This window comes from Arachis stenosperma, chromosome 9, assembly GCF_014773155.1.
Source record: "Arachis stenosperma cultivar V10309 chromosome 9, arast.V10309.gnm1.PFL2, whole genome shotgun sequence".
NCBI classification, from domain to species: Eukaryota; Viridiplantae; Streptophyta; class Magnoliopsida; order Fabales; family Fabaceae; genus Arachis; species Arachis stenosperma.
Genome location: NC_080385.1, coordinates 32,848,099 through 32,872,797, shown reverse-complemented (window position 1 = coordinate 32,872,797; position 24,699 = coordinate 32,848,099). Strand labels below are relative to the sequence as shown.

The window sequence follows — 24,699 nt, the reverse complement described above, 5'->3', positions numbered from 1 at the left end:
AAAAGTAATCCCTGAAAGAGACCTGACAAAGGTCCAAGAAAGAGGATTACAAAAATAACTTAGAAGAGGACGACATAAAGAAAGTCGGCCTCCTACAAACAAGTTATAAAAGTGAATCCCTGAAAGAGACCTGACAAAGGTCCAAGAAAGAGGATTACAAAAATAACTTGGAGAAGGGACTGACGTAAAGAAGTCGTCCCATAAACAAAAAGTTATAAAAAGTAAATCCCTGAAAGAGACCTGACAGAGGTCCAATAAAGAGGATTACTAGAAATAACTTAGAAGCGACCGACATAAAGAAGTCGGCCCAAAGCTACAGCTTGGAACAACAAGAAAAAGTCGCACCAACGAAAACCACAGCTTGGACCGACAAGAAGTCGGACGAACGAAAGCTACAGCTCGTCAAACACGAGAAATTGGACCAACGAAAAGCGTGCGCTAAAAGGGACATAGCTTTGCCCAAAAAGCCACGGCTCCATGACAAGGCTATCAAAATTGTTCAGACCAACTAAAAAGGTTCTACCAAAGAACACTAAAAAGTCGTCGGACAAGTTAAGCCCCAAGGACCACCTCAACCAAGCAGAAAGTGGACAAAACCGGCAGTGATCAAAAGAGGTCGGACAAACAAAATACCGACACTCTACAAAGATCCACAAAAGGGACAAAGACATCTCGCAACAGCCAGAGGAATGCCAGGAATGCTTTGCTAAAAGGTACGAAGTCTTGAAAAAAGACACTACTTAAAAGACAAAAGCACAAATCAAAACGGCGCTAAAAAGTCATCCAAACAGACTATAAAAGGTTTCCCATCAGGAACTATACCTAAAAAGTTGTTGGATTATGACTAGAAAGCCCGAACAGTGAAGACAAACAAGTCGGAAGAAGGCTGAAAAGACCTCTCAACAAACTAAAAAAGGCAATGCCAAACTCGCACAAGATAAAACTACTCAAGATCAACCAAAGTCAGGATGCTTGAGTACGACTTCCCCCAAAGAGAGCACGATCTCACGGAAAGATCGAACTCAAGCAGGGGCAAAGCCGTACAGGTCGACGTCAGCTAAAGAAGAGGCGCAAGTACAATCTCAAAAAAAAAGAACAAGCCAAAAGGTTAAGAAAAAACCTTAAGGCTCAAAAGTGCTTAGCTAAAAGGGATACAACTCCACTCAAAGAAGGCACAATCTCAAACAGGGCTACGTACGTCATCCGAGACTAAAAAGGTTCTATACAAAGAAACACTAAAAAGTCATCAGACAAGTCACTAAGAGTCCGGATATCAAGCCGCAAGGATAACTTCACCAAAGCAGAGGGTTGTCAACACAAAAGCAAGGCGTGATCCAGAAGGCAAGGGTAGAAAACCCACACTACTACTCAAAAGAGGACGGACTGTGAAGTACCAAACCTCTAGAAAATCTACAAAGATTGCAAAGAAATGAAGAAACAAGCCAGACAGATGCTTGAGCACGACTTCCAAAGAGATTGAAGCTCTGAAAAGCATGATCTCATGGAAAGATCGAACTCAAGCAGGGGCACTGTTCATACCCTGGGTCAAGCTGTCCGACCCGGGATGTTTAGCGACAAGCCGACCGACCTCTTCAGGCCAAATACCCGACCTCTTCAGGCCAAATACCCGACCTCTTCAGGCCAAATACCCGACCTCTTCTCAGAGAGCTCGGCCAAATGCCCGACCTCTTCTCAAAGAGCTCGGCCAACTCGCCAAAGGAGCCCAAAGCAGGCCCAAAACGAAGGAACAGAGCCCAATCTAAAGGCAGCTAAAGCCCAGAAAGATAAAGGCGGTTCCCTTGAACATAAGATGACCTCACTTAAAGATAAGATAAAGATAAGATAAGATAACTAACTTATCTTATCCACAGGAGGCCACATCTCACCATTATAAATACACTGGAGCACCCAGGTATAACTCATACTCTAATTCTACATGATATCTGCTTGGACCCATGCTAACTTAAGCATCGGAGTGTCATTGCAGGTACAACCCCCCGCCGTTCATCACGACCAGCTCGGGTCACAGACCCCCATCTCGGGCCTTGCCGGACGACCGAGCTACGCGTTTCAGGTAACCCCCGGAACACCAGGCATAAAGAAAAAGAAACAAACAAGAGCCACACAAAGAACAGAAAGCATATGTACACAAAGAAAAGAGACGGGAACAAACCTGGAAAAAAGAAAGAAGACGACGAGCTCCGAAGCAAGGAGAACGAAACGGCGGCACAGAGAAAACCCCAGAAAGACGCACGGAAAGATTCGGGGAAGAAGAACAAAGAGAAAGAAGAAGCAGTGCTCGAAAAAGAGATGGCGAAAACTTAGAAAAACAGGAAGGAACAGAATAAACGAAGAAAAAGGAAGGGAGCAAATAAATAATGCCTTCACAGAGCCCGAACGGAAATCAAGGAGAAACGGTAAAATGCAATAAATGCAGGAACGGCCACTTTTTGAAATTTGAAAAGCAACTATGCCCGAGCTCGACCTCCCAAAAAGGACGAACTCGGGCAGGGGCACTGTTCATACCTTGACCGAGCTCCTCCAACTCGGCAAATCCATGAAAGGTCCGACCTCGTCCCAAGGCCCACGCCTGAGGTCGGACCTCGGACAAATAAAGCTAAAAAGGCCCATCAAAAGGAACGAAGCCCAAAACCTAAAGGCCGAAAAGGCCTAGGAAAGGCGGTTCCACAAAGATAGGGATAAAACTCCCGAAAGATAAGATAAGATAAGAATATCTTATCCAGGGAAGATCACAGCCAACTACTATAAATACACTGGAACACCCAGGTATGACATACATTCCACATTCTACACATATCTGCTTGGACCCATGCTAACTTAAGCATCGGAGTGTCATTGCAGGTACAACCACCAATCGCCAACACATCAAGCTCGGGTCCCTGACCCCCTCCTCGGGCATCTCCAGACGACCGAGCTCCACATTTCAGGTAACCCCCGGAACAGTTATCTTGTAACTCTTAGTCATGATATCAATAATTATCAAGATTGATTGTAAAAAGCAAAAGAACATGAAATAAGTACTTGTTTTGCAGTAATGGGGAACAGGTTGAGGTTTTGGAGATGCTCTGTCTTCTGAACCTCTGCTTTCCTACTGTCTTCTTCTTCAAGCACGCAAGACTCCTTCCATGGCAAGCTGTATGTAGGGTTTCACCGTTGTCAATGGCTACCTCCCATCCTCTCAGTGAAAATGTTCAACGCGCTCTGTCACAGCACGGCTAATCATCTGTCGGTTCTCAATCAGGTCGGAATAGAATCCAGTGATTCTTTTGCGTCTGTCACTAACGCCCAGCCTTCAGGAGTTTGAAGCTCGTCACAGTCATTCAATCCTTGAATCCTACTCAGAATACCACAGACAAAGTTTAGACCTTCCGGATTCTCTTGAATGCCGCCATCAATTCTAGCTTATACCACGAAGATTCTGATTAAGGAATCCAAGAGATATCTACTCAATCTAAGGTAGAACGGAGGTGGTTGTCAAGCACACGTTCATAGTTGAGAATGATGATGAGTGTCACGGATCATCACATTCATCAGGTTTAAGAACAAGTGATATCTTAGAATGGAAGTAAGCATGATTGAATGAAAAACAGTAGTAATTGCATTAATCCATCAAGACACAGTAGAGCTACTCACCCCTAACCATGGGGTTTAGAGACTCATGTTGTAGAAGATACAATGAAAAATGTGTAAAGTGTCATGAGGTGTAGATACAATATCAAAAGGTCCTATTAATAGTGAACTAGTAACCTAGGGTATACAGAAATGTGTAAATGACGTAAAAATCCACTTCCGGGGTCCACTTGGTGTGTGCTTGGGCTGAGCATTGAAGCTTTCATGTGTAGAGACTTTTTCTGGAGTTAAATGCCAGCTTTTATGCCAGTTTGGGCGTTTAACTCCAATTTTTGTGCCAGTTCCGGCGTTAAACGCCGGGAATTCTGAAGCTGATTTGCAACGCCGGTTTGGGCCATCAAATCTCGGGTAAAGTATGGACTATTATACATTGCTGGAAAGCCCAGGATGTCTACTTTTCAACGCCGTTGAAAACGGGCCAATTGGGCATCTGTAGCTCCAGAAAATCCATTTCGAGTGTAGGGAGGTCAAAATCCAACAGCATCTGCAGTCCTTTTCACTCTCTGAATCAGATTTTTGCTCAGGACCCTCAATTTCAGCCAGAAAATATCTGAAATCACAGAAAAATACACAAACTCATAGTAAAGTCCAGAAAAGTGAATTTTAACTAAAAACTAATAAAAATATAATAAAACTAACTAAAATATACTAAAAACATACTAAAAACAATGCCAAAAAGCGTATAAATTATCCGCTCATCAATCACCCATTCAAGAAACTCACAATTTAATTTAGCCATAGTGGTGCCAAATGCCACATCCTTAAGTTTGGTGCCAGAAACCTAGGAACGCGTGTGTATTCCCTGCATACATGGCACCAAATGCCACCAGTCTCAAGTTTGCCACCAGTATGCTGAAAAATAAGGATTTTCCCGTGATCTTCACCAAATCTTTTTATTTAATTTCATTTTTAAAATTAGTTTTGAATTAAGAAAAGATATTTTTAGGTTTTACAAATTATATTTTACATTTATTAGGATTAGATATAAAGAAGAAGATATCTTGACCTAGTTTTTCTCCTTCTTCTCCTCTGCTTCCGCACTTTTCAAAATTAGAGACTTTTTTCTACTAAGATTTTTCTGCACCATGAGCAACTAAACCACCATTGTTAAGGTTAGGAGCTCTATTTATTTGAATGGATTAATAACTATTGTTTTCTACTTCTAATTAATGTATTGATTTACATTCAAGAATCTGTTTCGTTCTTCATCATACGGATTAGAGTGTGTTAGAAAATAACTCTTTTCTAACTTGAATTCTTGTTGAATCTTGAAAAAGTTATCTCACCTGAATAATAGCTTGAAATTGAATTCTCATAACTCTCTAATTATCTGAATTTAATGTAATATGTGACATATAATCATATCATCTTTGGATCTTTAGGGTTTTGTGTGGCTATAAACTAGGGTTTGAACTTAAACCCTCTAATTAGATTAAGTGACCAAGGAATTGTAGGTTAATTGTGTTAGAGGAGGATTAAATTACCAAGGAATTAGAATCTAATCACTTAAAGTTGCTATAAATTAAATCCTTTCATAATCAAAGTTGTTAATAAAAATTGTTAATCCGAAAAAGTAAATATCTCCAAAACCTTAACTGTTTTCTCATATTACTCTCACAATCCATTTACTGTTTGCTTTCTTAAATCTTTTGAATTACTGTTTAATGAAATTAAACTCAAAACTCTCCTTTTTGCTTGACTGACTAAGTAAAACATTCAACTATTGTTGCTTAGTCCATCAATCCTCATGAAATCGACCCTCACTCAGCTGAGGTATTACTTGGTATGACCCGGTGCACTTGCCAGTTAGTTTGTCGTTTTTAAAATCTGCACCAACACATGGTATGGGAAAGTCAAAATCACCCCTACAAAAATAAGGGATGCTCTGTGCTTAAATGCAACTAATAATCTATTCTCTCAATCAAATTTTGGTGTTGTTGTTTTTAGGTTACTTTATGTTATTAATTTATTTTAGCACTATTGTAGGGGATTATTTTGCAGAAAAAATTATAAATAAAAAATATCACTAAAGAGCAAAAGGAGGTTGTTGAAAACTTTAAAGGTTCTTCTTTCTCATTTTTTATAATATCTTTGCTAAAAATTAATCTGGATGGAGAGGAAAATCGACTAAAGTTCAAGAGAACATTCATTCTCTTCATCCATAAGTGCTTCTTGTTGCCAGCAACAGTCAGCAAAATTTCTCCAGTTCACATGCCAACAGTTCTTGATGCTGACAACACACGAGAATGGAGTAGGGCTACTCATGTGCTCAACTTCCTCATTAAATGAATCAGAAGTCATAAGAACAACAACAAATACTCGGTTGATGGGTATCTTTTTGCGCTGATAATTATATACTTTCACGAATCAAAATTCATTGATACACCAACAGATAAAATCCATGGACCATCGTGGGTTACACATTAGACAAGAAAAATGCTGGTTGAGAGGATTGATGGTAAGGCAAAAGATGAAATGGTAACTTCAAAAAACTTATTTCTTGAAAGTTTCGGTGTCATTATCTGTAAAATATTGTCATATTGACTATTTAAACTGATTGTGCTAATTAAATAGCTATCTATTTTAGGGTCTCCTGAAAATATTAGAGCTAAGGGATGGAAGAGAAGAAAAGGGTAAAAAGCAAGAAAAGAAGAAACATATTATAGAGAATTGTTCAGAAACTCATAAACTAGGATTGGACTTAAACTTCTAATTTAAATTAAGTGACCAAAGAATTGGCAGTTGGTTTGGTTGGAAGAGAATAAATTACTAAGGAATTAGGGCTTAATCAATTAAAGTTGCCATGAATTGAATATTTGCATGACTAAAGTGAGTGATAAGAACTATTAATATGAAAATTTAACATCTTCAAAACCTTAACTATTTTCTCATATAATTTTCACAACCTAATTACTGTTTTCTTACTTGAATTCTCTTAACTATTGTTTGATGCAATTTACAACTCAAAACATTCTTATTTGTTTGTATGACTACCTTAATCACTCAACTATTATTGCTTGATCTATTAATCCTCGTGGGATCGACACTCACTCACCTGAGTTATTACTTGGTATGACCCGGTACACTTGCTAGTTAGTTTGTGGTATTCAAAATTTGCAACCAATGATTCTACAGTGTACATCCATTGTCTTTTTTGAACATTCCCTCCGTGTGCCAAAACTTTCAGGCATTACAAACCACTTGTCAGAATTGATGGGACTCACTTGTATGGAAAAGGGGGGTAGATTGCTTCTGACAATTGAGTATGATGGAAACTTGAACATCATCCTAATGACTTTTGCACTTGTTGAAGGAGAAAATATGAAGTCATTGTCCTTTTTCTCTCGAATCTTTGCCAGCATGTGATCCTACAATAGGATATTCTTGTTATCTTTGTTAGACACAATGGGATCAAGGCTACTTTGAAGGCCCCTGATGATGGTTGGGTCCCGCCAAGTGGTATCATGCATTTTGAGAACAAGCTTGTTGCAGCAAACTTTGCTTTGAGTTTTCAAGATTAAGGATGCAAAGAGGCTGCTTGTGAATGCTGATAACTATAGTTGTTAATGGACTAGATGGTTCGACCGAAAAACTAATGGACTGAATCCTAAACCGGATCGGTTTAACATTCTGACAGTTTAAGGATGAAACCAATCAAAACCAGTGTGAACCGCCCTAAACTGATGTGAACCGGCCAAAATCCAAACAACTCACGCGCTAATAATGTTAGCATGTGGGTTTGAGCACATTTTCAAAAAATTACTTGAATTGGATTTGAACACGAAGTTAAAAGGGTGGGGAGCAGCTTTGCAACAACTAGGCTAGGAAGTTTTTCTTTGAGTTTTCAAGATTAAGGATGCAAAGAGGCTACTTGTGAATGCTGATAAGTATAGATGTAAAAATCAGATCGGATTGGACGGTTCAACTGAAAAACCAATGAACTGAATCCTAGACTGGTCCGGTTTAACATTCTGACTACTTAAGGATGAAATCGGTCAAAACTCGTGCGAACCACCCTAAAAAAATTAAAGAAAATCCTACCTCTATTTTTAGAGACCAAAATTTTGAAGCAGCAATTTTTATTTATCAATTTTAATCGTACTAACAAGTTTGTATAAATAACTCTCATGGTTATTTTCACATACTTGTATAATGTAATAGGTACAAGCTATTTATAAATTATGACAATAAAAAAATAATAATGAATTTAATATAGAAATAAAAGAAAAATTATTTGTAATAAGAAAAAAATAGATATAAATTCATGATGACTAGGTTAACCAGTTCAACCAGTCACTCAACAGTTAAATCAATGACTCATTAACCTAGCATTTTGATCAGGTCAATTGCTAGTTCAGTTCTAATAACTATGATGATATGTGGCCTCCGCATCAAGATAGTGGGAGAAGGTTCGAACCTATGATGACAAACATTTCTAAGTGTGTTAGCTTTGTTTTCAAATGCACAAGGAATCTTTCGGTCACTTCGTCGATGAAGTCCACACATGCTAGGTTGGCAAAGCTATTTGTTCGCCAAGAACGGGATTGAGGAACAGTTAGAGACTAGCCTCCAATTTTGATAAGCTCTAATGAAGGCCATAGAGTGCAACTGGAGGGATTTAAGATGCTTCACAGTGACCACTATACTATAGGTCTAACTCTGAGTTCACCGTGGTAGAGATGAGTCCTATGATAACTTCTCACTTAGCTCATATAGAGTATTATTGAGGGACTGAACATGTGACTGCGGGTATTTTTAGTCCCTATATCATCCATATAACCATGCCATAGTATATTGTGCCCTCTTGCGACTCAATTGGAAAACTTATATTCATCATGTATACCACATGATAACAATGTTTCATGTCGATAGGATGGGTTTCACCCCTCCTATTCCAGAAAGGTTCTGGCCCCATATGATGGTCCCACTGTCATTCCTTATCTAATATGAGACTTGTGAAAAAAGGGCGTCCAAGAACAACTAGAATTCGAACCAACATGGATGTGGTTGATCCTAACCATCCAAAGAGATGTGGACTCTATAGGCAGGTTCGACATACATGAAGGAATTGTGATCAGCCGTAGATCACGTTGCTGTCAATAGTCAAAGCCAATTGTTAGGCCACATCTTGTAGCGTGACGGTGCATTCTCGGAGAGGCATATGAAAGCTAAGCTGTACATTTCTAGATGCCATCTTTTAGTAAATGTGCTGATAAGAGGCTCATCCAACTTAAACCAATAGTTGTTCAACCTAGTGTGGTGGTATAAGTCGGCAGCTGGTGCATGGAATTGTGATCACACTTTTCACAACTCCGCACAACTAACCAGCAAGTGCACTGGGTCGTCCAAGTAATACCTTACATGATTAAGGGTCGATCCCACGGAGATTGACGGCTTGAAGCAAGCTATGGTCATCTTGTAAATCTCTGTCAGGCGGATTCAAATGGTTATGAGGTATTGATAATTAAAAGATAAACAAAACGGAAAAATAACATAGAGATACTTATGTAATTCATTGGTGGAAATTTTAGATAAGCGTTTGGAGATTCTTTGTTGCTTTTGAACCTCTGTTTTCCTATTGTCTTCATCAGATCATGCATCCTCCCTTCCATGGCAAGCTGTATGATCCTCTCAGTGAAAATGGTCCAGCTACGATTTCTGTACGGCTAATCAACTGTCGAATTTCTCGTCTCGGATGAAAAATACTAGGCACAGCTACCGCAGGGCTAATCATCTGTCGGTTCTCACTTGTGTCGGAATAAGATCCATTGATCCTTTTGAACACTGTGACTGTACCCAACATTCGCGAGTTAGAAGCTCCTCACAGTCATCCCTTCCCAGATCCAACTCGGAATACCACAGACAAGGTTTAGACTATTCGGATCTCAAGAATGTTGTCTATTGATTCTAGCCTATACCACGAAGATCCTAATCACGGGGTTGGATGCTCTGTTGTCAGGAGAGACGATGCAAATCCGTAGATCAGAGATCCAAGAGAGTATACTCCGGCTGGCGTCCAATGACTACGTTGAACATCATGTAGACCGCTTTATGGTTGTCAGGCACGCGGATCTTGGCTAAGCGAGTACTGAAGATAGTGGGTGATTATCACGGGTCACCCCTTCAGTCTAACTTAACTGAATTAAGTACAAGGGTATATCTTGGAGAAGAAGTAGGCATGAATTGAAGGAAAAATAATAGTACTTGCATTAATTCCTGAGGAACAGCAGAGCTCCTCACCTTAATCTATGAGGTGTAGAAACTCCACCGTTGAAAATACATAAGAGAAAAAGGTCTAGGCATGGCCGAATGGCCAGCCCCCCCAAAGATGATCATAAAGCACAAGGGTTCCAAAAAAACCCCAATACAATAGTAAAAAGTGCTATTTATACTAAACTTGTAATCTAGGTTTATAGAAAATGAGTAGATAGTGCAGAAATCCACTTCCGGGGTCCACTTGGTGTGTGCTTGGGCTGAGCTTTGAAGCTTTCACATGCATAGGCCATCCTTGGAGTTAAACGCCAGCTTGGATGCCAGTTTGGGCGTTTAACTCCAGTTCTGGTGCCAGTTCCAGCGTTTTATGCCAGAAAAGGGTCTCTGGTGGGCGTTTGGATGCCATTTTAGGCCATCAAATCTCGGACAACGTATAAACTATTATACATTTCTGGAAAGCCCAAGATGTCTACTTTCCAATGCATTTGGAAGCGCGGCAATTGGGCTTCTGTAGCTCTAGAAAATCCACTCCGAGTGCAGGGAGGTCAGAATCCAACAGTATCTGCAGTCCTTTCTCAGCCTTTGAATCAGATTTTTGCTCAGGTCCCTCAATTTCAGCCAGAAAAAATCTGAAATTACAGAAAAATACAAAAAATCATAGTAAAGTCCAGAAATTTGATTTTTGCATAAAAACTAATAAAAATATACTAAAAAGTAACTAAAACACACTAAAAACTACCTAAAAACAATGCCAAAAAGTGTATAGATTATCTACTCATCACAACACCAAACTTATATTGTTGCTTGTCCCCAAGCAACTAAAAACAAAATAGGATAAAAGGAAGAGAATATTCAATAAATTCTAAAACATCAATGAAGCTTAGTTCCAATTAGATGAGCGGGACTAGTAGCTTTTTGCTTCTGAACAGTTTTGGCATCTCACTTTATCCTTTGAAGTTCAGAATGATTGGCATCCATAGGAACTCAGAATTCAGATAGTGTTATTGATTCTCCTAGTTCAGTATGTTGATTCTTGAACACAGCTACTTATGAGTCCTGGCCGTGACCCTAAGCATCTTGTTTTTCAGTATAACCACCGGATACATAAATGCCATAGACACATAACTGGGTGAACCTTTTCAGATTGTGACTCAGCTTTGCTAGAGTCCCCAGTTAGAGGTGTCCAGGGTTCTTAAGCGCACTCTTTTGCCTTGGATCACGACTTTAACCACTCAGTCCCAAACTTTTCACTTGGACCTTCATGACACAAGCACATGGTTAGGGACAGCTTGATTTAGCCGCTTAGGCCAGGATTTTATTCCTTTGCCCCCTCCTATCCCCTGATGCTCAAAGCCTTAGATCCTTTTTACCTTTGCCTTTTGATTTAAAGGGATATTGGATTTTTCTGCTTGCTTTTTCTTTTTTTTTCTTTCTTTTTCTCTATATTTTGCTCCTTTTTTTCGCAAGCTTTGTATTTTTCATTGCTTTTTCTTGCTTCAAGAATCAATTTTATGATTTTTCAGATTATCAATAACATTTTTCTTTTTTCATTATTCTTTCAGGAGCCAACAATTTTAACATTCATAAACTTCACTATAAAAAATATGCATTGTTTAAGCATTCATTCAGAAAACAAAAAGTATTGCCACCACATCAAAATAATTAAACTAATTTCAAGATAGAATTCGAAATTCATGTACTTCTTATTCTTTTGCAAATAGAAACATTTTTCTTTTAAGAAAGGTGAATGATTCATGGAACACTCATAGCTTTAAGACATAGACACTAGACACTAATGATCATGTAATAGAGACACAAACATAGACAAAACATAAAGCATAAAAATCGAAAAACAGAAAAATATGAACAAGGAAATTAAAGAACGGGTCCACCTTAGTAGGCGGCTAGTTCTTCCTCTTGAAGATCCTATGGAGTGCTTGAGATCCTCAATGTCTTTTCCTTGCCTTTGTTGTTCCTCCCTCATGGCTCTTTGGTCCTCTCTAATTTCGTGGAGGATAATGGAGTGCTCTTGGTGTTCCATCCTTAGTTGCTCCATGTTGGAACTCAAATCTCCTAAAGAGGTGTTGAGTTGCTCCCAATAGATGTGTGGAGGAAAATGCATCCCTTGAGGCATCTCAGGGATTTCTTGATGAGAAACTTCCTCATGTTCTTGTTGAGGTCCATGAGTGGGCTCTCTTGTCTGCTCCATCCTCTTTCAGTGATGGACTTTTGAGGTGAATCTCTCCATCTCCCAAGACTCGGAGTTAGAAGCAACTGCCTTCCTTTTCCTCTTCTTAGAGTTTTCTCCGGCCTTAGGTGCCATTAATGGTTATGGAAAAACAAAAAACTGCTTTTTCCACACCAAACTTAAAAGGTTTGCTCGTCCTCGAGTAAAAGAAGAAAGAAAGGAGGAGAAGAAGAAGAAATGGAGGAGATGGAGGTGTAGGAGTGGTTTGGCCAAGGGGGTTAGGAGTATTTGTGATGTGTGAAAATAAAGGAGTAAGGAGGGGTATTTATAGGGTAAGGGGGAGAGGAAATCCATGTGATAGGGGTTGGGTTTGGAATGGAAATGGTTTGAATTTGAGTGGGTGGGGGTAGGTGAAGAGATTATGGGGAAGAGGGTAGGATTTGATAGGTGAATGGTATTTGGGAAAGAGTGTTATGGAAAGGTGTGAAGAGGAATGAGAGTGAGTTGAGGTAAGTAGGGATCCTGTGGGGTCCACAGTTTCTGAGGTGTCAAGAATTTCTCATCCTTACACCTTTCTGGCATTTAAACACCCTCTATGTGGCATTTCTGGCGTTAAACGCCAGGCTGATGCCCTTTTTTGGCGTTAAATGCCAGTCTAGTTGCCAGTTTTGGCGTTTAACGCCCAGAATGCTACCAAACTGGGCGTTCATTCTACTACCCTTACTGGTGTTTAACACCAGCCAGACACCAGACATCCTTTTCTGGTGTTAAACACCAGTCTGGCTATCATTTCTGGCGTTTAACGCACAGAATACTGCTAGAATGGGCGTTAAACGCCCATTTTGCTATTCTTACTGGAGTTTAAATGCCAGTAAGCTCGTCGTCCAAGGTGTGCTATTTCTGATTCTTGGTTTAATTCTGCAGCTATTTTTGTGACTCCACATGATCATCAACCTAAAGAAGACATATAATAACAATGGAAAATAAAATGAAAGAGTAATAAATATAGATAAATAAAATTGGGTTGCCTCCCAATAAGCACTTCTTTAATGTCAATAGCTTGACAGGAAGCTCTTACATAGCTTTACAGATGCTCAGAACATGGTTGTGGCCTCCCAACACCAAACTTAGAAGTTGAGTGTGGGGGCTCTGTCTGACTCTGTATTGAGAGAAGCTTTCCATGCTTCTTCTCCATGTTTACAGAAGAAGATCTTTGCTTCTTAAACACAAGGTAGTCCTCATTCAATTAAAGGACTAACTCTCCTCTGTCCACATCAATCACAGCCCTTGCTGTGGCTAGGAAGGGTCTTCCAAGAATGATGGATTCATCCTCATCCTTCCTAGTATCTAGGATTATGAAGTCAATAGGGATGTAAAGGCATTCAACCTTCACTAAGACATCCTCTACAAGTCCATAAGCCTGTTTCATTGATTTGTCTGCCATCTCTAGTGAGATTCTTGCAGCTTATACCTCAAAGATCCCTAGTTTTTCCATTACAGAGAGTGGCATGAGGTTGATACCTGACCCCAGGTCACACAGAGCCTTCTCAAAGGTCATGGTGCCTATGGTGCAAGGTATTAAGAACTTTCCAGGATCCGGTTTCTTTTGAAGTAATGGCTGCTGAATCCAGGTATTCAGTTCATTGATAAGCAATAGAGGTTCATCCTCCCAAGTCTCACTACCAAATAACTTGGCATTCAGCTTCATGATTGCTCCTAGATACTGAGTAAATTGTTCTTCAACAGTGTCTTTGTCCTCTTCAGAGGAAGAATACTCATCAGATCTCATGAATGGCAAAAGTAAGTTCAGTGGAATCTCCATAGTCTCTGTATGAGCCTCAGATTCCTTTGGTTCCTCAATAAGGAACTTCTTATTGGTCAGTAGACGTCCATTGAGGTCTTCCTCACTAGGAATCACTGCCTTTACACTCTCTCCAGGATTGGCCATTTCGGTTATAGTTATAGCCTTGCACTCTCTTTTGGGATTCTCTTCTGTATTACTTGGGAGAGTACTAGGAGGAGTTTCAATAACTCTTTTACTAAGCTGACCCATTTGTGCCTCCAAATTTTTGATGGAAAACCTTGTTTCATTCATGAAAGTGAGAGTGGTTTTAGATAGATCAGAGACTATGTTTGCTAAGCCAGAGAGGCTCTGCTCAGAATGCTCTGTCTGTTGCTGAGAAGATGATGGAAAAGGCTTGCTATTGCCAAACCTATTTCTCCCACCATTATTGTTGTTGAAGCCTTGTTGAGGATTCTGTTGATCCTTCCATGAGAAATTTGGATGATTCCTCCATGAAGAATTATAGGTTTTTTCATAGGATTCTCCTATGTAATTAACCTCTTCCATTGCAGGATTCTCAGGGTCATAAGCTTCTCCTTCAGAGGAGGCTTCTTTAGCACTGCCGGATGCAGCTTGCAATCCAATCAGATTTTGAGAAATCATATTGACTTGTGGGGCACAAAATTGTGATCTCAATGGCGCCAAACACTTGGTACGCACAATTGTAATCTCAACTCTTTTTCACAACTTTGCACAACTAACCAGCAAGTGCACTGGTCGTCCAAGTAATAAACCTTACGTGAGTAAGGGTCAATTCGACGGAGATTGTCAGCTTGAAGCAAGCTATGATCATCTTGTAAATCTCAATCAAGTGGATTCAAATGGTTATAGAGTTTTGATAATTAAAAGATAAATAAAACATAAAATAAAAAAAGAGATACTTATGTAATTCATTGGTGAGAATTTCAGATAAGCGTATGGAGATGTGTTATTCCTTCTGAATCTCTGCTTTTCTACTACCTTCATCCAATCCTTCATACTCCTTTCTATGGCAAGCTGTATGTGGGGGGATCACCGTTGTCAATGGCTACCGTCCGTCCTCTCAGTGAAAATGGTCCAAATGTGCTGTCACCGCAGGGCTAATCATCTGTCAGTTCTCACTCATGTTGGAATAGGATCCATTGATCCTTTTGCGTCTGTCACTACGCCCAACACTTGCGAGTTTGAAGCTCGTCACAGTCATCCCTTCCCAAATCCTACTCGGAATACCACAGACAAGGTTTAGACTTTCTAGATCTCAAGAATGCTGCCAATTGATTCTAGCTTATACCACGAAGACTCTGATCGTGAACCAGAAGGCTAAGAGATATGCATTCAAGCTTGTTTGCATGTAGAACGAGAGTGTTTGTTAGGCACACGTTCATTAGTGAGAATGGTGATGAGCATCACATAATCATCACATTCATCATGTTCTTGTGTGTGAATGGATATCTTAGAATAGGAATAAGCATGAATTGAATAGAAAATAGTAGTAATTGCATTAATACTCGATGAACAACAGAGCTCCACACCTTAATCTATGGTGTGTAGAAACTCCACCGTTGAAAATACATAAGTGATGATGGTCCAGGCATGGCCGTGAGGCCAACCACCAATGTCTAAGATAGCATAAAACTTATCAAAGATCCCAGCATGTCTAATACAATAGTAAAATGTCCTATTTATGCTAGACTAGTTATTTAGGATTTACAGAAATAAGTAAATGATGCAGAAATCCACTTCCGGCCCCACTTGGTGTGTGCTTGGCCTGAGCATTGAAGCTTTCATGTGTAGAGACTTCTCTTGGAGTTAAACGCTAGTTTGCATCCTGTTTAGGGCATTTAACTCTAGCTTGTAACTTGTTTCTGGTGTTTAACGCCAGAATAGGGCAGGGAATTGGCGTTTAAACGCCAATTTTTGTCATTAAAACTCGAGCAAATTATAAACTATTATATATTGCAAAAAAGCCCTGGATGTCTACTTTCCAACGCAATTAAGAGAACGTCATTTGGTTTCTGTAGCTCCAAAAATTCTATTTCGAGTGCAGGGAGGTCAGAATCCAACAGCATCAGCAGTCCTTTTTCAGCCTCTGAATCAGATTTTTGCTCAAGTCCCTCAATTTTAGCAAAAATAACCTGAAATCATAGAAAAATACACAAACTCATAGTAAAGTCAAGAAATATTATTTTTGCATGAAAACTAATAAAAATTTACTAAAAAGTGACTAAATCATACTAAAAACTACCTAAAAATAATGCCAAAAGCGTATAAATTATCCGCTCATCACAACACCAAACTTAAATTGTTGCTTGTCCCCAAGCAACTGAAAACAAAATAAGTTAAAAAGAAGAGAACATACAATGAATCTCACAATATCAATGAAACCTAGTCCCAATTAGATGAGCGGGGCTAGTAGCTTTTTGCTTCTGAACAGTTTTGGCATCTCACTTTATCCTTTGAAATTAAGAATGATTGGCATCTATAGGAACTCAGAATTTTAGATAGTGTTATTGATTCTCCTAGTTCAGTATGTTGATTCTTGAACATAGCTACTTTATGAGTCTTGACCGTGGCCCTAAGCACTTTGTTTTCCAGTATTACCACTGGATACATAAATGCCACAGACACAGAACTGGGTGAACCTTTTCAGATTGTGACTTAGCTTTGCTAAAGTCCCCAGTTAGAGGCGTCCAGAGTTCTTAAGCACACTCTTTTTGTTTTGGATCACGACTTTAACCACTCAGTCTTAAGCTTTTCACTTGGACCTTCATGCCACAAGCACATGGTTAGGGACAGCTTGATTTAGCCGCTTAGGCCTGGATTTTATTTCCTTGGGCCCTCCTATCCATTAATGCTCAAAACCTTGGATCCTTTTTACCCTTGCCTTTTGGTTTTAAGGGTTATTGGCTTTTACTGCTTGCTTTTTCTTTTTCTTTCTTTTTCTTAATTTTTTTGCCATTTTTTTCTTTTTTTCGCAAGCTTTGTTATTCACTTCTTTTTCTTGCTTCAAGAATCAATTTTATGATTTTTCAGATCATCAATAATATTTCTCTTTTTTCATCATTCTTTCAAGAGTTAACAATTTTAACATTCATAAACTTCACTATCAAAAATATGCACTGTTCAAGCATTCATTCAAAAAACAAAAAAATTGCCACCACATCAAAATAATTGAACTAATTTCAAGATAAAAATTGAAATTCATGTACTTCTTGTTCTTTTGTAATTATGAACATTTTTTTATTTAAGAAAGGTGAAGGATTCATGGAATTGTTCATAGCTTTAAGGCATAGACACTAGATACTAATGATCATGTAGTAAAAACACAAACATAGATAGCACATAAAGCATAAAATCGAAAAACAGAAAAATGAGAGCAAGGAAATTAAAGAACGGGTCTACCTTAGTGATGGCGGCTAGTTCTTCCTCTTGAAGATGCAATGGAGTGCTTGAGCTCCTCTATGTCTCTTTCTTGCCTTTGTTGCTCCTCCTTCATAGCTTTTTGGTCCTCTCTGATTTCATAGAGGATAATAGAGTGCTTTTGGTGCTCTATCCTTAGTGCTTTTGGTGCTCCTATCCTTAGTTGCTCTCAATAGTTGTGTGGAGGAAAATGTATCCCTTGAGGTATCTCAGGGATTTCTTGATGAGGGAATTCCTCATGCTCTTGTTGAGGTCGATGAGTGGGCTCTCTTGTTTGCTCCATCATTTTTCTAGTGATGGGCTTTTGAGATGAATCTCTCCATCTCCCATGACTCAGAGTTGGAAGCAATTTCCTTCCTTTTCCTCTTTCTAGAGGTTTCTCCGGCCTTAGGTGCCATACATGGTTATGGAAAAACAAAAAGCAATGCTTTTACCACACCAAACTTAAAAGGTTTGCTCGTCTTCGAGCAAAAGAAGAAAGAAAGAAGGGGGAGAAGAGAAAAATGGAGGAGATGGAGGGAGATAGAGGTTCGGCCAAGGGGGTAGGAGAGTATTTGTGATGTGTGAAAATGAAGGAGTGAAGAGGTGTATTTATAGGGGAAGAGACAGAGAGTGGGTTTGGGAGGGAAAAGTGTTTGAATTTGAAAGTGAGGTAGGTGGGGTTTTTGGGAAAGAGATATGGAGGTGATTGGTGAAAAGAATATAGGGAAGATGATAAGATGTGATTCGTGAGTGGTGTTTTGGGTGAAGTGTTATAGAAATGTGTGAGGGAGAGAGAGAGAGGTGGGATAGGTGGGGATCCTGTGGGGTCCACAGATCCTGAGGGGTCAAGGACTTCTCGTCCCTGCTCCATTTAGGTGTGCAAACGCCCTTATTGTGCAATCCTGGCATTTAATGCCAGACTGCTGCTTGTTTCTGGCGTTAAATGCTAGTCTGGTGCTCTGTTCTGGCGTTAAACGCCAGTCTGGTGCCCATTTCTGGCATTAAACGCCCAGAATGGTGCCAGACTGGGCGTTTAACACCCATTCTGCTATTCTTACTGGTGTTTAAACGCCAGTAAGCTTATCCTCCAGGGTGTGCTGTTTTTAATGCTGTTTTTGAATTTGCTTTACTTTTTGCAGTTGTTTTGTGACTCCACATGATCATCAACCTAAAGAAAACATGAAATAATATAGATAAATAAAAATTGGGTTACCTCCCAATAAGCGCTTCTTTAATGTCAATAGCTTGACAGTGGGCTCTCATGGAGCCTCACAGATATTCAGAGCATGGTTGGGGCCTCTGATAAACATTGATTTTGTGGATTATCTTGTGCTTATTTTGGGGGATTTTATCACCTTTTCTCACATTTATTCAATGGAATAGCATGGTTTTGCAATTCTCTCTTGATTTGTGCTTAAATGTGAAAACATGCTTTTTAGGCCCTAAAATTGGTGATTTTAATTCACCTTAATTCCATCCGATGCCTTGATGTATTTGTTGAGTGATTTCAGGTTCATAGGGCAAGTATTGGATAGAAGAAGTGAGGAGAAAAGCATGCAAAGTGGGAGAACTCATGAAGAAATGAAGGAACCGTAAAGCTGTTAAGCCTGATCTCTTCGCACTCAATCGACCATAACTTAAGCTACAGAGGTCCAAATGAGGAGGTTCCAGTTACGTTGGAAATCTAACATCCGGGACTTCGAAATGATATAAATTTTACCATATGTTGCTTTGCGTATAGGGGCGTGCACGCGCACATTGCGCAGACGCGCCGATTGAGCACATGACCCACTAAAGAGCAACTCATGGCCAGTAATTTCTAGCTTATTTTGGGCCCAATCCAACTCATTTCTGATGCTATTGAATCCAAGGATTGAGGGGGGAATGAACCAAGTAGTCATAGTTTAGTTTTTATCATGTTTTAGGGAGAATTCTAGAGAGAGAGGCTCTCTCCTCTCTCTAGATTTTAGGGTAGTTTAGGTTTAATTTTCTTAAATCCAACCTTTGATTCTTGTTTTGATTTAGCTTTTCCTCTTAATTTCTTGTTATTATATCTTGGATCTTCTAGTTTTACTTGTTAGTTTCTCATTTTACTCTCTTTTATGTTGATGAACATCATTGGATCTTGATTTCTTTTAATGCAATTTCATGTTTCTATGTTTCTTTTATGTTGATCTTGCTTACTATTGTTGATTTCTTGCTTATGGTAGTTATAGATCTTGTTAATTTTTGCATTTGGTGATGTTTACTTTTCTTGCACTCTAGGTGTTTGATGAAATATTTTCTCTAGTTTTTGAGTAGTTTCTTTTACTCTTGGCCTAGGCTAAGGGAATTGGGTGACCTTGAGTCATTGGGTCTCAATGATTTGGTGATTTGAGAACCCTTGGTGATCAATTTGATACTCATTGACGCCAACCCACTACTAATCTAATTAGTAGGTAGGTTGGGACTTATGGGTTGATGTGATCAAGCCTATTTGATGTACTTCAAGCTTAGGAGTAGATATTACGTACTTAAAGCTTTTGGGAAGTAGACTTAATAGGTTGGCCTCTCATAATTATCAATGTATGGTTTGTAGACAAGGATGGTGATCTCAATTACCTATGTCTAGCCAAGAGTACTTTTCTATTTCTTTTGTTAGTTCTCTTTACCCTTGGCCTAGGCGGAGTAATTAGTGACGCTTGAGTTATCTAATTTCTTTGATTGATTGACAATTGGAAGTTGCTAATTGATTTGGATACCACTAATACTAGTCCTTCCCTTGGGAGTTGGCTATGATTTGTGGAATCAAGTTAATTCATCCACTTGACTTTCCTCCTTGGTTAGAGGTTAACGAAGTGGTAGCAATGGATAATTTGTGATCATAATTAAGGAGGATAATTAGGATAGGACTTCTAATTTTCATATCTTGCTGATGAGCGGATAATTTGTATACTTTTTGGCATTGTTTTTAGTATGTTTTTGATATGATATAGTTAGTTTTTAGTATATTTTTATTAGTTTTTAATTAAAATTCACTTTTCTGGACTTTACTATGAATTTGTGTGTTTTTCTGTGATTTCAGGTATTTTCTGGCTGAAATTGAGGGACCTGAGCAAAAATCTGATCCAGAGACTCAAAAGGACTGCAGATGCTGTTGGATTCTGACCTCCCTGCACTCGAAGTGGATTTTCTGGAGCTACAGAAGCCCAATTGGCGCGCTCTCAACGGCGTTGGAAAGTAGACATCCTGGGCTTTCCAGCAATATATAATAGTCCATACTTTGCCCAAGATTTGATGGCCCAAACCGGCGTTCAAAGTCACCTCAAGAAATTCCAGCGTTAAACGCCGGAACTGGCACCTAATTGGGAGTTAAACGCCCAAACTGGCACTAAAGCTGGCGTTTAACTCCAAGAAGAGTCTCTACACGAAATTGCTTCATTGCTCAGCCCAAGCACACACCAAGTGGGCCCGGAGGAGGATTTTTATGTCATTTACTCATTTCTGTACACCCTAGGCTACTAGTTTCTTATAAGTAGGACCTTTTACTATTGTATAGAAATCTTTTGATCACTTTTAGATCTCTAGATCATCTTTGGACATTTTAGTTCTTAGATCATTGGGAGGCTGGCCATTCGGCCATGCCTAGACCTTATGCTTATGTATTTTCAACGGTGGAGCTTCTACACACCATAGATTAAGGTGTGGAGCTCTGCTGTACCTCGAGTATTAATGCAATTACTATTGTTCTTTCATTCAAATTCCGCTTGTTCTTTATCCAAGATATCACTTGTTCTTCAACATGATGAAGGTGATGATTGACGCCCATCACCATTCTCACTCATGAACAAAGTGACTGACAACCACTCTTGTTCTACAAGCATTTGAGGCTTGGTGAATATCTCTTGGATTCCTGATTGCACGATGCATGGTTGATCGCCTGACAACCGAGTGCTCGCCTGACAAACGAGCCAACCATTCCGTGAGATCAGAGTCTTCGTGGTATAGGCAAGAACTGATGGCAGCATTCAAGAGAATCCGGAAGGTCTAACCTTGTCTGTGGTATTCTGAGTAGGATTCAATGATTGAATGACTGTGACGTGCTTCAAACCTGTAACCTACTGGGCGTTAGTGACAGACGCAAAAGAGTTATTCTATTCCGGTAGGGGAGGGAACCACACCGGTGATTGGCAGCACTGTGACAGAGTGTGTGCATTAGCTTTCACTGCGAGGATGGGAGGTAGCTGCTGACAACAGTGAGACCCTATACGAGCTTGCCATGGAAAGGAGTAAGAAGGGTTGGATGAAGACAGTAGGAAAGCAGAGAGACGGAAGGGAAGGCATCTTCATGCGCTTATCTGAAGTTCCTACCAATGAATTACATAAGTATCACTATCTTTATCTTTTATGTTATTTTCGTTCATCACCATATATATCTGAGTTTGCCTGACTAAGATTTACAAGATGACCATAGCTTGCTTCAATACTAACAATCTCCGTGGGATCGACCCTTACTCACGTAAGGTTTATTACTTGGACGACCCAGTGCACTTGCTGGTTAGTTGTGCGAAGTTGTGTAATGCCATGGTATTGAGCGCACCAAGTTTTTGGGGCCATTACCAGGGATTATGAGAGTTGTGAAAAAGTATAGTTCACAATTTCGCGCACCAAGTTTTTGGCGCCGTTGCCGGGGATTGTTCTAGTTTTGAGCAAGCCTTTGGTAACATCAGTGCCAAGATCTGGCAACAACATCAAATTTTTGGTGTTATTGCCCGGGATTGTTCAGGCTGGACAACTGACGGTTCATCTTGTTGCTTAGATTAGGTATTTTTTTTTCGAAATTCTTGAAGATGAATTCTAGAGTTTCATGATGATTTGTTGAAATCTGGCTGGCTGAGAAGCCATGTCTAATCTGATTGGACCGAGGTTTCAACTTATCACCACAAGAGCTTGTTGATTTTGTATCAATCTTGCTTTTGGAGCAGTGATCTGCTAAGATTTGGCTGACCTTTGGTCATGTCTAGTGTTTTGGACCGAAGCTTTCTTTGAAAGCTTGGCTGGCTGTGAAGCCATGTCTAATTCCTGGACCGGAGTCTTAGACTAGCATTGCACTGATTCCTGGAATTCTCATTAAGGATTTTGATACCTTTTCCCACTTAATTTTCGAAAAATACAAAAAAAATTTGCAAAACCATAAAATCCAAAAATATTTCTTGTTTGAGTCTAGAGTCTCATCTTAAGTTTGGTGTCAAATGCATGTTTTTGTTATATTTTTCGAATCCATGCATATATTTCTTGTTTTGATCTCTAACTTCTATTGACTTGAGTGTTCATGTGTCTCATATAGTGTCAGTAGTACACAAACTGCTAAGTTTGGTGTCTTGCATGCATTGTTATTTGATTCTTGTTGTATTTTAATTATTAAAAATCCAAAAATATTTTTAATTTGTGTCTTTTCAAGTCAATGATACAAAGAATTGAAGACTCAGAACATACTGCAGAGGAATTATACAGAAAAAGCTGAGCATTCAAAAATGCCCAGTGAAGAAGGCAGACTGGCGTTTAAACGCCAGCCAGGGCACCTGGTTGGGCGTTTAACGCCCAAAAAGGTAGCATTTTGGGCGTTAAACGCCAGAATGTATACCATTCTGGGCGTTTAACGCCAGGATGGTGCTAGGGGGAAGATTTTGTTTTCAAATCAATTTTTTTCAAGTTTTTCAAAATCAAATCTTTTTCAAATCAAATCTTTTCACTCAAATGTTTTCAAAATTAATTTCTTTCCTTTCAAAGATACTTACTAACAATTAATGATTTGATTGAACATTTTTTGCCTTTTCTGTTAAGGAAGGTTTTATGTTTGAATCATATCTTTTCTTGTTAGGCAAGTCACTAATTTTCCAAATCAAATCTTTTAAAATAATTTTCAAAACATATCTTTTAAAATGGTTTTCAAATCATATCTTCTCAATCACATCTTTTTAAGACAATAACCTTTCAATCATATTTTTTTTATCATATCTTTTTCAAATTAGTTTTCAATCAAATCTTTTTTTTTTCTAATTTCAAAATCTTTTTCAAAAATCACTTGATTTCTCTTCCACTTTCAATTTTCGAAAATTATCAATCAAATTTTCAAAATGTTTTCAAAATCTTTTAATTGAATTTTCGAAAATCCTCTTCCCTCCTTCTCACATCCTTCTATTTATGGAGTACCACTCCTTCTAAATGCACAATTCGAACTTTATCTAATTAAAGTTTGAATTCTTCTTCTCCTTCTTCTTTCTATTTCTCTTTTCCTCTGACATTTCAAGGAATCTCTATACTGTGACATAGAGGATTCCACATTTTCTAATGAGCAGGAGCAGAGACAAAGGCATTCTTGTTGAAGCTGATCCTGAACCCGAAAGGACCTTGAAGAGAAAGCTAAGAGAAGCCAAAGCACAACTCTCTTTAGAGGACCTGACCGAATTCTTCAAAGAAGAAGAACCCATGGCAGCCGAAAACAACAACAATGCCAACAATGCAAGGAAGGTGCTGGGTGACTTTACTGCACCTACTCCCGACTTCTATGGGAGAAGCATCTCTATCCCTGCCATTGGAGCAAACAACTTTGAGCTTAAGCCTCAATTAGTTTCTCTAATGCAACAGAATTGCAAGTTCCATGGACTTCCAATGGAAGATCCTCATCAGTTTTTAGCTGAATTCTTGCAAATCTGTGACACAGTCAAGACTAATGGGGTTAACCCTGAGGTCTATAGACTGATGCTATTCCCTTTTGCTGTAAGAGACAGAGCTAGAATATGGTTGGATTCTCAACCTAAAGAAAGCCTGGACTCTTGGGAAAAGCTAGTCAATGCCTTCTTGGCAAAGTTCTTTCCACCACAAAGATGGAGTAAGCTTAGAGTGGAAGTCCAAACCTTCAGACAGAAGGATGGAGAATCCCTCTATGAAGCTTGGGAAAGATACAAACAATTAATCAGAAGATGTCCTTCAGACATGCTTTCTGAATGGAGCATCATAGGTATTTTCTATGATGGTCTCTCTGAACTATCCAAGATGTCTTTGGATAGCTCTGCTGGAGGATCTCTTCATCTGAAGAAGACGCCTGCAGAAGCTCAAGAATTGATTGAAATGGTTGCAAATAACCAATTCATGTACACTTCTGAAAGAAATCCTGTGAACAATGGGACTAGTCAGAAGAAAGGAGTTCTTGAGATTGACACTCTGAATGCCATATTGGCTCAGAATAAAATATTGACTCAACAAGTCAATTTGATTTCTCAAAGTCTGTCTGGAATGCAAAATGCACCAAACAGTACTAAGGATGCTTCATCTGAGGAAGAAGCTTATGATCCTGAGAACCCTTCCATGGAAGAGGTGAATTACCTAGGAGAACCCTATGGAAATACCTACAATTCTTCATGGAGAAATCACCCAAATTTCT

At 39.2% G+C, this 24,699-nt stretch overlaps 1 non-coding gene across 1 annotated transcript; it reads right to left on the bottom strand.

Annotated features, from left to right (window-relative positions):
* Nucleotides 1-24,149: 24,149 nt before the first annotated feature.
* On the bottom strand, nucleotides 24,150-24,257 carry LOC130952979 (small nucleolar RNA R71). The gene has a single exon (XR_009075152.1). It is a non-coding gene; the product is annotated as a small nucleolar RNA R71 (small nucleolar RNA).
* Between the last annotated feature and the right edge of the window lie 442 nt (nucleotides 24,258-24,699).